A 10,546-nucleotide genomic window follows, 5' to 3' on the forward strand; every position below is an offset into this window, starting at 1 on the left:
AGCCTTTTTGGTGCCTGGGGAAGAAAACGCTTTACTCCGCGGTCAGGAAAATGCTGCCCAGGAACCAAAATGTTTTTTGAAGCCAAATTTTTTTTTTGAAACCAAATGCAAAAACAGACACCAGGATGAGTTTCGGGCTGAAATTCCATGTCTAAAAATGGTGTTGCTTCCCCTTTTTAAAAACCGAGCCTTTTTGATGCCTGGGGAAGAAAACGCTTTACTCCGCGGTCAGGAAAATGCTGCCCAGGAACCAAAATGTTTTTTGAAGCCAAATTTTTTGTTTGAAACCAAATGCAAAAACAGACACCAGGATGAGTTTCAGGATGAAATTCCATGTGTAAAAATGGTGTTGCTTCCCCTTTTTAAAAACCGAGCCTTTTTGGTGCCTAGAGAAGAAAACGCTTTACTCCGCGGTCAGGAAAATGCTGCCCAGGAACCAAAATGTTTTTTGAAGCCAATTTTTGTTTTGAAACCAAATGCAAAAACGGACACCAGGATGAATTTCAGGATGAAATTCCATGTCTAAAAATGGTGTTGCTTCCACTTTTTAAAAATTGATGCCTTTTGGTGCCTGGGGAAGAAAACGCGTGACTCCCCGGTCAGGAAAATGCTGCCCAGGAACCAAAATGTTTTTTGAAGCCAATTTTTTTTTTTGAAACCAAATGCAAAAACAGACACCAGGATGAGTTTCGGGATGAAATTCCATGTCTAAAAATGGTGTTGCTTCCCCTTTCTTAAAATCGAGCCTTTTTGGTGCCTGGGGAAGAAAACGCTTTACTCCGCGGTCAGGAAAATGCTGCCCAGGAACCAAAATGTTTTTTGAAGCCAAATTTTTTTTTTGAAACCAAATGCAAAAACAGACACCAGGATGAGTTTCGGGCTGAAATTCCATGTCTAAAAATGGTGTTGCTTCCCCTTTTTAAAAACCGAGCCTTTTTGATGCCTGGGGAAGAAAACGCTTTACTCCGCGGTCAGGAAAATGCTGCCCAGGAACCAAAATGTTTTTTGAAGCCAAATTTTTTGTTTGAAACCAAATGCAAAAACAGACACCAGGATGAGTTTCGGGATGAAAGTCCATGCGTAAAAATGGTGTTGCTTCCCCTTTTTAAAAACCGAGCCTTTTTGGTGCCCAGAGAAGAAAACGCGTGACTCCGCGGTCAGGAAAAATGATGCTCAGGAACCAAAATGTTTTTTGAAGCCAAATTTTTTGTTTGAAACCATATGCAAAAACAGACACCAGGATGAGTTTCGGGATGAAATTCCATGTCTAAAAATGGTGTTGCTTCCCCTTTTTAAAAACCGAGCCTTTTTGATGCCTGGGGAAGAAAACGCTTTACTCCGCGGTCAGGAAAATGCTGCCCAGGAACCAAAATGTTTTTTGAAGCCAAATTTTTTTTTTGAAACCAAATGCAAAAACAGACACCAGGATGAGTTTCGGGCTGAAATTCCATGTCTAAAAATGGTGTTGCTTCCCCTTTTTAAAAACCAAGCCTTTTTGGTGCCTAGAGAAGAAAACGCTTTACTCCGCGGTCAGGAAAATGCTGCCCAGGAACCAAAATTATTTTGAAGCCAATTTTTGTTTTGAAACCAAATGCAAAAACGGACACCAGGATGAATTTCAGGATGAAATTCCATGTCTAAAAATGGTGTTGCTTCCACTTTTTAAAAATTGATGCCTTTTGGTGCCTGGGGAAGAAAACTCGTGACTCCGCGGTCAGGAAAATGCTGCCCAGGAACCAAAATGTTTTTTGAAGCCAATTTTTTTTTTTGAAACGAAATGCAAAAACAGACACCAGGATGAGTTTCGGGATGAAATTCCATGTCTAAAAATGGTGTTGCTTCCCCTTTCTTAAAATCGAGCCTTTTTGGTGCCTGGGGAAGAAAACGCTTTACTCCGCGGTCAGGAAAATGCTGCCCAGGAACCAAAATGTTTTTTGAAGCCAAATTTTTTTTTTGAAACCAAATGCAAAAACAGACACCAGGATGAGTTTCGGGCTGAAATTCCATGTCTAAAAATGGTGTTGCTTCCCCTTTTTAAAAACCGAGGCTTTTTGATGCCTGGGGAAGAAAACGCTTTACTCCGCGGTCAGGAAAATGCTGCCCAGGAACCAAAATGTTTTTTGAAGCCAAATTTTTTGTTTGAAACCAAATGCAAAAACAGACACCAGGATGAGTTTCGGGATGAAAGTCCATGCGTAAAAATGGTGTTGCTTCCCCTTTTTAAAAACCGAGCCTTTTTGGTGCCCAGAGAAGAAAACGCGTGACTCCGCGGTCAGGAAAAATGATGCTCAGGAACCAAAATGTTTTTTGAAGCCAAATTTTTTGTTTGAAACCATATGCAAAAACAGACACCAGGATGAGTTTCGGGATGAAATTCCATGTCTAAAAATGGTGTTGCTTCCCCTTTTTAAAAACCGAGCCTTTTTGATGCCTGGGGAAGAAAACGCTTTACTCCGCGGTCAGGAAAATGCTGCCCAGGAACCAAAATGTTTTTTGAAGCCAAATTTTTTTTTTGAAACCAAATGCAAAAACAGACACCAGGATGAGTTTCGGGCTGAAATTCCATGTCTAAAAATGGTGTTGCTTCCCCTTTTTAAAAACCGAGCCTTTTTGATGCCTGGGGAAGAAAACGCTTTACTCCGCGGTCAGGAAAATGCTGCCCAGGAACCAAAATGTTTTTTGAAGCCAAATTTTTTGTTTGAAACCAAATGCAAAAACAGACACCAGGATGAGTTTCGGGATGAAAGTCCATGCGTAAAAATGGTGTTGCTTCCCCTTTTTAAAAACCGAGCCTTTTTGATGCCTGGGGAAGAAAACGCTTTACTCCGCGGTCAGGAAAATGCTGCCCAGGAACCAAAATGTTTTTTGAAGCCAAATTTTTTGTTTGAAACCAAATGCAAAAACAGACACCAGGATGAGTTTCGGGATGAAATTCCATGTCTAAAAATGGTGTTGCTTCCCCTTTTTAAAAACCGAGCCTTTTTGGTGCCTAGAGAAGAAAACGCTTTACTCCGCGGTCAGGAAAATGCTGCCCAGGAACCAAAATGTTTTTTGAAGCCAATTTTTGTTTTGAAACCAAATGCAAAAACGGACACCAGGATGAATTTCAGGATGAAATTCCATGTCTAAAAATGGTGTTGCTTCCACTTTTTAAAAATTGATGCCTTTTGGTGCCTGGGGAAGAAAACGCGTGACTCCGCGGTCAGGAAAAATGATGCTCAGGAACCAAAATGTTTTTTGAAGCCAAATTTTTTGTTTGAAACCATATGCAAAAACAGACACCAGGATGAGTTTCGGGATGAAATTCCATGTCTAAAAATGGTGTTGCTTCCCCTTTTTAAAAACCGAGCCTTTTTGATGCCTGGGGAAGAAAACGCGTGACTCCGCAGTCAGGAAAATGCTGCCCAGGAACCAAAATGTTTTTTGAAGCCAATTTTTTTTTTTGAAACGAAATGCAAAAACAGACACCAGGATGAGTTTCGGGATGAAATTCCATGTCTAAAAATGGTGTTGCTTCCCCTTTCTTAAAATCGAGCCTTTTTGGTGCCTGGGGAAGAAAACGCGTGACTCCACGGTCAGGAAAATGCTGCCCAGGAATCAAAATGTTTTTTGAAGATAATTTTTTTTTTGAAACCAAATTCAAAAACGGACACCAGGATGAGTTTCGGGATGAAATTCCATGTCTAAAAATGATGTTGGTTCCACTTTTTAAAAATTGAGCCTTTTTGATGCGTTGGGAAGAAAACGCGTGACTCCGCGGTCAGGAAAATGCTGCCCAGGAACCAAAATGTTTTTTGAAGCCATTTTTTTTTAAACTAAATGCAAAAACGGACACCAGGATGAGTTTCGGAATGAAATTCCATGTCTAAAAATGGTGTTGCTTCCCCTTTTAAAAAACCGAGCCTTTTTGATGCCTGGGGAAGAAAACGCTTTACTCCGCGGTCAGGAAAATGCTGCCCAGGAACCAAAATGTTTTTTGAAGCCATTTTTTTTTAAACCAAATGCAAAAACGGACACCAGGATGAGTTTCGGAATGAAATTCCATGTCTAAAAATGGTGTTGCTTCCCCTTTTAAAAAACCGAGCCTTTTTGATGCCTGGGGAAGAAAACGCTTTACTCCGCGGTCAGGAAAATGCTGCCCAGGAACCAAAATGTTTTTTGAAGCCAATTTTTGTTTTGAAACCAAATGGAAAAACGGACACCAGGATGAATTTCAGGATGAAATTCCATGTCTAAAAATGGTGTTGCTTCCACTTTTTAAAAATCGATCCCTTTTGGTGCCTGGGGAAGAAAACGCGTGACTCCGCGGTCAGGAAAAATGATGCTCAGGAACCAAAATGTTTTTTGAAGCCAAATTTTTTGTTTCAAACCATATGCAAAAACGGACACCAGGATGAGTTTCGGGATGAAATTCCATGTCTAAAAATGGTGTTGCTTCCCCTTTCTTAAAATCGAGCCTTTTTGATGCCTGGGGAAGAAAACACGTGACTCCATGGTCAGGAAAATGCTGCCCAGGAACCAAAATGTTTTTTGAAGCCAATTTTTTTTTTAAACAAAATGCAAAAACAGACACCAGGATGAGTTTTGGGATGAAATTCCATGTCTAAAAATGGTGTTGCTTCCACTTTTTAAAAATCGAGCCTTTTTGGTGCCTGGGGAAGAAAACGTGTGACTCTTACTCTGTTAGGATATCGTTTGAGCCTAACAAGTTGTCCAGGCAATATATCTGTACTGTAACTTTAATATGAATATGTATTGTGTGACTTTAAGTTTTTCTTGTTGATTCATTGTAATGCTGAGTCATGCTGTAATTAGGTAATGAGTGGTTGTGAGAGTATTTAAGCAAGGTATTGTAACGTGTTCAGTTGTTGCTATGATATTCTGCCATTGTGTGTGGAGCTGCTATGATAAGCTACCATAGTGTGAGGAGTGCTATCCATTGTGCTATCATCGGTTTGATGGATCTGCTACCATCGTGGTTTGTGAACCAGAGTGAGTTTGTTATTCTAACCAACTACTGTTTGTTTGGTAAAGAAGATATCTGTAACTACTGGACTGATTTAACTGGCAAAGACTTGGATTTGTTTAAAGACTATGTGATTGTTTTTTCACTATAAAGTAAGCTTTTGATAAACCAGTTTGCATATCTCTTATTCATTGCTCTCAGCAATGTTTCCTTGTACATTTACTCTGCTGGTTGATAAAACAACACCCATATCCTTAACAGACTTCCAGACCCAAAATCTTCCCTTTCCGTTCCCCACTCCCCTGCACTCATTGGCCATCTTCCAAGTCACTCTACCCCTAATCTACTGCTCCAGCTCAAAGGAATTTCCCCCTCCCATCCCATCTCCTAGGGCAGTGGTCCCCAACCCCCGGTCCACGGACCGGTGCCGGGCCGTGGAGTACCTGGCACCGGGCCACGCAGAGGCCGGGGGACATGAACGCTGCAGCGCAAAGGCTCCTGGGCCGTGCGCAAAAGCTCCTGGGCCGTGCGCAATGGGCCGTGCGCAAAAGCTCCTGGGCTGTGCCCCCACCCCTGCACGCACTCAGCGATAAAAAGGTTGGGGACCACTGTCCTAGGGGATATTATCTCCAGGGAAAATAAGTAGGTGAAAAGTCAAACATCCCTTTCCAGACGCCTCCACTTCTCCTTCTTATGTCAGCACTAGAGTAACTGCAGCTTGAAGTGCTGACACATATACCATTCCAGACAAATGGCTGTCCAATCTCTTCTTGAAAGCCTCCAGGGACGGAGCACCCACAAGTTCCATAGACACACCATTCCATTGATTAGATGTTCTAACTGTCAAGACATTTCTCCTTAGTTCCTGGCTGGTCTTCTCTTTGATAAGTTTACATCCGTTGCTTCTTGTCCTGCCTGCAGATCGGGTGTTCTAAAAGTTTTTACTACTGGTTCTATGGGCGTGGCTTATTTTGTGGGCATGGCTTGGTGGGAGGTGATGTGACCGGATGGGCGTGGCCAACTTTTTTTTTTTTTTTTTACTTTTAAAAGCATTTTTTTCTACAACCTTAAGAGGTTGCAGAAAAAAATGCTTTCAGGAGCCTCTGACGATCAGGCAACTCAGCTGGGATCGCCAGAGGCTTTTAAAGGCATTTTTTTTTCTACAACCTCTTCGGCCGAAAAAGCAGAAAAAATGCTTTGAGAAGCCTCTGACGATCCCAGCTGAGCCACGCGATCATCAGAGGGTTTTTTTTGTTATTTTTAAAAGCATTTTTTCAGCCGAAGAGGTTGTAGAAAAAATGCTTTTAAAAATAATTTTAAAAAAGCCTCTGAAGAGGTGGGCAGGGTAAGTGAGCGGCGACCGGGCCGGGCGACCGGGCCGGGGACTGGTTCAGGGGCGTGGCCAGCCAATGTTATTACTGGTTCTCCAAACTACTACAAATTTTTACTACCGGTTCTTGCGAACCGGTGCAAACCGGGAGCAACCCACCACTGCTGCAGATGCTATGGGGGATATCCTCTTCTCTGCGACAGCCCCTCAAATATTGAAAGACTGCTATCATGTCACCCCTAGTCAGGGGTGGGATTCAGCCGGTTCGGACCAGTTCGGGTGAATCGGTAGTTGTGACTTGCGGGTGAAGACGTTTCACTTTTCATCCAAGAAGCTTCTTCAGTTCTGACTGGATGGTGGGGAATGGAAGGATTTATACTCCTTGCAGACAGCTGGTCATTTGCGTTCTTTTAGCGAGTCGTTGAGGCCACTTGGAGGTTTATCTTGCGTCAGGGTCACCTGAGAAGTGCAAATGGGTATGGAGCCTTCTTGGAACTGTTGAAAGGACTGTGTGAAAAGACAAAAGCCATTCTTTTGAAGACAGCAAAGTCCACATTTTGGACAGAGAGGACCGCTGGTTTGGAACAGGGGTCAAAGAGGCCAACTATATCAAAATTGAACAGCCCTCTCTCAACAGAAGGGGAGGGATTCAACATTATCTATCTCCGGTCTACAACACAGTCCTTTCAGCATTCCAAGAAGGCTCCACAACTATTTGCACCACTGTGACCCTGAGGACACAGATAAACCTCCAAGTGCTTCAACGACCCTCTAAAAGAATGCAAATGACCAGCTGTCTGCAAGGAATATAAATCCTTCCATTCTCCACCATTCAGTCAGAGCTGAAGAAGCTTCTTGGATGAGAAGCTAAATGCCTTCAGAAGAAAAAAAACCCAGAAAGTCCAGTTGCCTCTTGAAAAAGCACCTTTGGGACAACCATGACCTGGATGATGGAGAATCTGATAAGGCTTCATGGATCTTGGGGAGATCAAGTTATGTTCTTTGCAGTTGTGTAACAATTCCAAGTTGAGTCCTCGCTTGACACCCCCTTCTTTTTCCTGACAGTTTCCCAACAAACCAGCATTCTTTTACTTGGCTATGCATACAAATAAGGCTGTTATAAATACAATTTTAAAAACCATCAGTGTGTGAAATGTGAAGGCAGCATCGCAGTGGTGATGAGACAATGTCTCACTGAAATAGAGAGGGGAGAGGTTTTATCTTTTTTTAAAAAATTCCCTTTTTGCATTTTTTTCCCCTGCTTTTCTTCAAAAAACCGTCTGCTGCAGCATCTGTTAGAGATCACTATTTGGAGACAAAACTGGTTAAGGATTAATAAACTCACATTTAATTGAGACAACCTGACAGAGATATTTGTAGGGGATGACCAGGCTGAGCCCAAGGGAGGGAGAGTTAAACACGTCATTAGTCTTGTATCCCTTTGCGCCCACAAGAGATCTCAGTCCATCCCACCATGAATTCCTTCTACTCTTATCTACTGCCAATTTGCTTGGACGGTTAGTAATTCAGATTCCTGTAGAGAACTTAATCATGCAATAAACTTTTTTAATATCCATTTGAACTGCCTGGATTTCCCTGGTGCCTGACAATATTCCTGGAAAAAAAAGATTCTGGATTATTATTACTATATTACAAATTATTTACATTATATATGCCACATTGTATATTATTTAGCTTATTATTTCTCATTTTAGAACAAATTGCTCCCATGCCTTGGTTTCACTTACTATTGGCTGCTTAGGAAAGTGTGCAAGCACTAGAAAAATAGGATAAAACTTTTTAATAGGATGAATTACTGTATTTTTTGGACTATAAAATGCACTTTTTTTTCCTCCCAAAAGGGGGTGAAAATGTCTTTTTTTTCTTATAGACTGAATATTGCTGAAGCCCCTTCCACCCGCAAGCTGGTTTTTTTGCCTCTGCACGCCCCATTTTTGGGCCCTTTTCAGGTCTTTTTTGGGGGGGGCTGTTTTCAGGGCTTTTTTCAGCCCATTTTTGAGGCTTTTTCAGCCCATTTTCAAGGCTTTTTTCAGCCCATTTTCAAGGCTTTTTTCGGCCCATTTTCAAGGCTTTTTTCAGCCCGCTTTTGAGGCTTTTTCAGCCCATTTTCAAGGCTTTTTTCAGCCCATTTTCAAGGCTTTTTTCGGCCCATTATTAAGGCTTTTTTGGCCCCTTTTTTCTGAATAAACCCCCCAAAACGGGTCAAAGGCTGGAAAAAGGCCAAGAAAAGGCCCAAAAATGGGGCGTGCGGAGGCCAAGAACTTTTTTTGGTTGTTTTCCTCTTCTAAATTTAGGTGCGTCTTATAGTCCGAAAAATACGGTAGTTGTGTAAGTCTTGGGGAAGCAACAGAGACTTAGAAAAGACCAGTAATGATGAATTTGTACAATGCTGATATCCGCAACCTTCTTCTGCACTATCGTACAGGATTATTTGCAAAAGTCCCTGAGACACAATTTTTTTTTCCTTTGTTCTTTCAGTATAAAAACTTGGCTGCAGCATTTCGACCATTGGCAACAAAACTGAGAATGTATAAATTTGGATGCAGCCTAATAAGCACTGTGCTTCTTTCAAATGTAATTTGAAGCCCAAAGAAGGGAGAGAGATAATTCTTATTGCAATAAATAGCATTCCTCAATCTGAATAATGTATTCTAGGAGCCAAGATAAATTTGGGAACATTTGGTTTAGTTCTAGAAAGACAAAAGGACTCGGTATGATTTTGACAGGAAAAGATAAACAACATCGTGCTCTGCATTTTAATATTCAAGCTACTCAAGAAATTATTACGAACAAAACAATGAAGGGGGAAAGGGAAACCGTTTTCATACAAATCATCTGGATCTTAAAAGACATCTTTATACTAAAGATGCTAAAACTCTGAAAACGGGTACATTTCATCAATCACAACAATAAATTCTTCAGGACATCCAATTTGACAGTCTCCAATTAAAACTGAACTCTATGAGCACTTGACACCAACAAAGATAACAAGGAGTTTAGGAAAAAAAATATGTTTTATCAACACTTACAATATAATTTTAAAAGGCAGGGCTGGGGTGGAGCCCCTAGGCTGATGAAAATGAAAAAGCTTCAAATACATTTTCAGCTGATTATTTCCTGTGTCCAGACACCTTGGAAGACATTCATTCCCAAATGTGCGGGATTGCAGAATAATAATAATAATAATAAAAACCTCTTTAGATTGCTGTTCTTTCCCATCTGGATTTTATTTTAATTTAGGACATTTTTATAGGGAGCAGGAATACTCCATGTTCTTGGAAAAGTAGGAAAGGTTCCAATGCCTTCAAATATGATGATGGTTACTCATTTAGACGGTTCTAAAAGGAGACTCAATAAATCCATTGAAGATGGGCTGTTGATCACTATTAGGCACAATGGCTATTAATGATTATCTATCTATCTATCTATCTATCTATCATCTATCTATCTATTAGCTAGCTAGCTAGCTAGCTATATCTATCATCTATCTACTGTCATCTATCCTTCTCTATATGTACTGTATGTATGTATGTATGTATGTATGTATGTATGTATGTATCTATCTATCTATCTATCTATTTATCTATCTATCTATCTATCTATCTATCATCTTTCTGTCATCTATCATCTATCTACTGTCTATCCTTCTCTCTCTCTCTCCTATCATCTATCTATCTATCTATCTATCTATCTATCTCTCTATCTATCTATCTATCTATCTACTATCTATCTGTCATCTTTCTGTCATTTATCTACTGTCTATATCTATATCTATCATCTATCTATTATCTATCTATCATTTATCTGTCATCTATCATCTATCTACTGTCTATCCTTCTCTGTATCTATCTGTCAGACAGACAGATCTCTGTCTGTCTCTGTCTGTCTGTCTATCTATCTATCTATCTATTATCTATCTATCATCTGTCATCTATCATCTATCTACTGTCTATCGTTCTCTCTCTCTCTCTCTCTCTCTCTCTCTCTCTCTCTCTCTCTCTCTCCTATTTTTTGTGGATCCCTTGATACATTCAAGGAAGGGAAGTGGTGGCTAAGACGCTGAGCTTGTCAATCAGAAAGGTCAGCAGTTGGGCGGTTCGAATCCCTAGTGCCGCATACCCGGGTGAGCTCCCGTTCCTTGTCCCAGCTTCTGCCAACCTAGCAGTTCGAAAGCACGTAAAAAATGCAAGTAGAAAAATAGGGACCACCTTTGGTGGGAAGGTAACAGC

Source organism: Pantherophis guttatus, chromosome 6 (genome assembly GCF_059756535.1).
Source record: "Pantherophis guttatus breed Tessera chromosome 6, ASM5975653v1, whole genome shotgun sequence".
In the NCBI taxonomy this organism is placed as follows: domain Eukaryota; kingdom Metazoa; phylum Chordata; class Lepidosauria; order Squamata; family Colubridae; genus Pantherophis; species Pantherophis guttatus.